This window comes from Polyergus mexicanus, unplaced genomic scaffold (assembly GCF_030449975.1).
Source record: "Polyergus mexicanus isolate NDT 795.1 unplaced genomic scaffold, iyPolMexi1.0 SCAF_34, whole genome shotgun sequence".
Taxonomy (NCBI): Eukaryota; Metazoa; Arthropoda; class Insecta; order Hymenoptera; family Formicidae; genus Polyergus; species Polyergus mexicanus.
Window position 1 is genome coordinate 195001 of NW_027223354.1, and position 5000 is coordinate 200000.

The window sequence follows — 5000 nt, forward strand, 5'->3', positions numbered from 1 at the left end:
GGCGGTTGCGCGTTCTTCGCGCGGCTCGCACGATTCTTGCGTTCTTGTCTTTTCGAGAACGTTTAAAACGAACGATACAGGAGAGATTTATTATTGTTTAAGAGGAGAGAAGAAAACACAAACGGCGATTTGTGTTGTGCTTTATCGGACAGAGTCCGAGTAAAACGTCTCTATGAGGGAAGAGACTATTGTATTTACGCTCTCGTCGACAAAATTTCGACGAGCTCGAGCTCGCGCTCGCTAAGCAAAAAGCCGTGTCGTCGCCGACCGCCTGGCCGTCCGGTTGGGTATTATAAGAGGGTACGACGTGTCGCGCTTCGGCGCTTATTCTATGCACACACTTTTATTACGAGCACAGCATTGCCACGAGTCGGTGTCGCAAGACCGAATGGCTCTTATGTGGCGCGCACGCATCTAGTGTGTTGGCCGCGCGATTCCCTCTCGTCTTGGACGCAGCAGCGGAATCGTCGCGCTTACCGAACGTTTACTCCACGGATACGAGTGGCGTGGAAGGACGGATTACAACGTTCTTCCCGCACGCTTTGTACGCCGTAGCGAAATATAAGTGCGTGCTAAAAGCACGATAGCACATTTATCCTCGACGTCTAAGCATCGGCATCGTCGATCTAGCGTCAGGGTAAATCGCGCGGTCCTCGCGATCGCGCGTTTACATTGGGAGAATGAGAATGAGTATGATCTTTTTATAATACACAATATAAAATGGAGAATGATCTTGAAGTAAGAGAGGAGGAGGTTTATTATATACACGGACCGCCTCGCTCCTCTCACGAAGACGAGACGCACGCATAAAGTGTGTTGCGTAATAAGTAAGTAAGTAGATAGAGAGTGTCGCCGACCGGCTAATAAAGACCGGCGGCGCGAGAAGTAAGAGCTTAATAGCGACGGGCCTTCGGGCTCGCTCGCGAGTTACCGCTCCACGCGAGTAACCGAACACGAAGCTCCCTGGTTGATCCTGCCAGTAGTCATATGCTTGTCTCAAAGATTAAGCCATGCATGTCTCAGTGCATGCCGAATTAAGGTGAAACCGCGAATGGCTCATTAAATCAGTTATGGTTCATTAGATTGTACCCACATTTACTTGGATAACTGTGGTAATTCTAGAGCTAATACATGCAAAACAGAGTCCCGACCAGTGATGGAAGGGACGCTTTTATTAGATCAAAACCAATCGGTGGCGGGCGGTTCGCCGTTCGTCCACCGTTTATTTTGGTGACTCTGAATAACTTTGTGCTGATCGCACGGTCCTAGCACCGGCGACGCATCTTTCAAATGTCTGCCTTATCAACTGTCGATGGTAGGTTCTGCGCCTACCATGGTTGTAACGGGTAACGGGGAATCAGGGTTCGATTCCGGAGAGGGAGCCTGAGAAACGGCTACCACATCCAAGGAAGGCAGCAGGCGCGCAAATTACCCACTCCCGGCACGGGGAGGTAGTGACGAAAAATAACGATACGGGACTCATCCGAGGCCCCGTAATCGGAATGAGTACACTTTAAATCCTTTAACGAGGATCCATTGGAGGGCAAGTCTGGTGCCAGCAGCCGCGGTAATTCCAGCTCCAATAGCGTATATTAAAGTTGTTGCGGTTAAAAAGCTCGTAGTTGAATCTGTGTCGCACACCGTCGGTTCACCGCTCGCGGTGTTTAACTGGCGTGATGTGGGACGTCCTACCGGTGGGCTTAGCCTCGCGAGGGGCGGCCCAACTAATATCCCGTCGCGGTGCTCTTTACTGAGTGTCGAGTCGGGCCGGTACGTTTACTTTGAACAAATTAGAGTGCTTAAAGCAGGCTACCTTCGCCTGAATACTGCGTGCATGGAATAATGGAATAGGACCTCGGTTCTATTTTGTTGGTTTTCGGAACCCCGAGGTAATGATTAATAGGGACAGATGGGGGCATTCGTATTGCGACGTTAGAGGTGAAATTCTTGGATCGTCGCAAGACGGACAGAAGCGAAAGCATTTGCCAAAAATGTTTTCATTAATCAAGAACGAAAGTTAGAGGTTCGAAGGCGATCAGATACCGCCCTAGTTCTAACCATAAACGATGCCAGCTAGCGATCCGCCGAAGTTCCTCCGATGACTCGGCGGGCAGCTTCCGGGAAACCAAAGCTTTTGGGTTCCGGGGGAAGTATGGTTGCAAAGCTGAAACTTAAAGGAATTGACGGAAGGGCACCACCAGGAGTGGAGCCTGCGGCTTAATTTGACTCAACACGGGAAACCTCACCAGGCCCAGACACCGGAAGGATTGACAGATTGATAGCTCTTTCTTGATTCGGTGGGTGGTGGTGCATGGCCGTTCTTAGTTGGTGGAGCGATTTGTCTGGTTAATTCCGATAACGAACGAGACTCTAGCCTGCTAAATAGGCGTACCTTATGGTATCGCGAAGGCCCCCGGCTTCGGCTGGCGGGTTTTTACTACCAACGTACAAACAAATCTTCTTAGAGGGACAGGCGGCTTCTAGCCGCACGAGATTGAGCAATAACAGGTCTGTGATGCCCTTAGATGTTCTGGGCCGCACGCGCGCTACACTGAAGGAATCAGCGTGTGTTCCCTGGCCGAAAGGCCCGGGTAACCCGCTGAACCTCCTTCGTGCTAGGGATTGGGGCTTGCAATTGTTCCCCATGAACGAGGAATTCCCAGTAAGCGCGAGTCATAAGCTCGCGTTGATTACGTCCCTGCCCTTTGTACACACCGCCCGTCGCTACTACCGATTGAATGATTTAGTGAGGTCTTCGGACTGGTGCGCGGCAATGTCTCGGCATTGCCGATGTTGCCGGGAAGATGACCAAACTTGATCATTTAGAGGAAGTAAAAGTCGTAACAAGGTTTCCGTAGGTGAACCTGCGGAAGGATCATTAACGTTCCGGAGGTCCTGCTCTGCGTCTCGAGTCTTTTGGACGCGCGCTCGCAGCAGTCGGCGACTGAATGGACAAAGAAAACAGATACGAAAGTAAAATGGAATTGACGGATTATATCCCGCATGTACTAATACGACGACGCGCGTCGAACGCCGCGCGCCTCTGCGACGACCCGAGAGAGAAAGGGAAGCCAGCAGCAGAGCGCCGTCGGCCTTTTTCGGTGCGGTCGGCGTCGTGCGAGCGGGATGGAGGAGGAGAGGATTATCCGAGACTCTCTCCTTAAGCTTCGTAGCCGCAACCGGCGTCGCGTCGCGTCGCGCGCGACCCGTTGAGGCTCGTTGCGCAAATTGCGAAATTACATGAATGCGATTCGGAGCAGAAGACGCTTTCCCGATCGCGCTCTTGCCAAGCGCAGAGTTACGATCCGGCGTTAGCGCGTACCGGTGGTAACCTACGCCCGTCCGTGCGTCCGCAACGCTCGTGAACGCGCCCCTCCCCGCACCGGGGCAGCGGTCAGCGTGTTTGTACGCGAGCGCGCGGCTATCGGACGAACGGGCGAGAGGACGGATCACACCCGATCAAGTCCGACGGTTTCTTCAAAGAACATTCCGCCCCGGCTCTTCCAAATATATATATTATTATATTATATGTACGGGGAAGAGACGCTCCGATCGCGAAACAACTTTTGTGCCGTAGCCTCCCCAGCGGTGGCGGCGGTCCGCGCGCGTGCTCGGACGCGCGCGGCCAGGCTGATCGAAGGGCCAACGATTTTATCTCTCTCTCTTCGGAGAGGAGACTAAGATGGATGAACGAAGCGTTCGTTGAACGCAAGAATTGCAAAACGATTACCCTGAACGGTGGATCACTTGGCTCGTGGGTCGATGAAGAACGCAGCTAATTGCGCGTCAACTTGTGAACTGCAGGACACATGAACATCGACATTTCGAACGCACATTGCGGTCCACGGATACAATTCCCGGACCACGCCTGGCTGAGGGTCGTTTTAGTACCTCGAAACTGCTTGCGCCTTTGCGCGCCGGGCCACCGTGCCCGTTCGCGCAAACGGTGTACGAGCGATAGTTGGACGTTCGCCCGAGACGAGCCGTCCCGAGAGGCGGCCCCTTGGCGTCGTCTGAAATAACACCGAGGAAAAGGAAGAGTGAGAGCAGCGTACGCACACACGCAGTAAGTAAAGATAGGGAGCCTGCGCGCGCGCGCCCGGAAACTGTCGAAGGAGAGAGGGAGTAGAAGACACGCGCACACACGTTGCGTTATCCCTCTCGCGGTCTCCCGGTGCGCCAGCGCGCGCTCGCGCCTCTTACGCGCGAGTCTTGGTGCGCGCCACCTTCCGCGCAAACGGTAGGAGAGAACCGCGGCGCGTCGTCGCCCGGCGGTACGCGGAGAGAAAAGAGCGAGAGAGCCCTCCTTAACGCGGGTGAATCGCGAGCCGACCGCTTGTCCGAGTCCACGAAATTCTCGAAAACGAATATAGGGGACCGGCACGCGTCGTCGTGTACTCGTCGAATCCGATTCGCCCCGTCGTATCCCATATCCGTGCATAACACACGATATGCGGAGAGAAAATTTGAAGGATGTGGGTGATAGAGATGTACGTGTACGCGCACACTCGCTCGCAATGTATCTCGCGTCCCCGGCGATCGAAGATGACGCGATCCGCGCCGATCTTATTCGTTGTTTGCAAGCAGACAACTCGAACGAGATTCGATCGGCTTACATTTCCTCCTATTAGCGGCTGCGAGCCGCGCGTGGAAGAATCGTTGTCACAAACAACACGTCTCCTCGCCACTCCTCCGAGTACAATGCGAAGCCGCTGTGCCGGCGCTGCCGCTCTCCCGACGCTCGCTCTCTAAGTGAGAAAAGAGCCGGCGGAGGAGGCGGCGCGGCCACGGTTATCGAAAACTAAACTCTTTGACGACCTCAGAGCAGGCGAGATTACCCGCTGAATTTAAGCATATTATTAAGCGGAGGAAAAGAAACTAACTAGGATTTCCTTAGTAGCGGCGAGCGAACAGGAAAGAGCCCAGCACCGAATCCCGCGGTTCCGCCGCAGGGAAATGTGGTGTTTGGGAGGATCCGCTTATCCCGAGGTGTCGCGTCG

General features: G+C 53.9%; 3 non-coding genes across 3 annotated transcripts in view; all 3 read left to right on the forward strand.

The window, feature by feature from the left end:
• The first annotated feature begins 960 nt into the window (after window positions 1-960).
• LOC138943717 (small subunit ribosomal RNA) lies at window positions 961-2881 on the forward strand. Its single transcript, XR_011448543.1, has one exon. It is a non-coding gene; the product is annotated as a small subunit ribosomal RNA (ribosomal RNA).
• An 846-nt stretch (window positions 2882-3727) lies between these two features.
• On the forward strand, window positions 3728-3882 carry LOC138943706 (5.8S ribosomal RNA). The gene has a single exon (XR_011448532.1). It is a non-coding gene; the product is annotated as a 5.8S ribosomal RNA (ribosomal RNA).
• Window positions 3883-4814: 932 nt separating this feature from the next.
• The window catches only part of LOC138943719 (large subunit ribosomal RNA), a 4169-nt gene continuing 3983 nt past the window's right edge, over window positions 4815-5000 (forward strand). Inside the window, exon 1 of the ribosomal RNA XR_011448545.1 lies at window positions 4815-5000. This exon is cut by the window's right edge and continues 3983 nt beyond it. This is a non-coding gene — a ribosomal RNA (large subunit ribosomal RNA).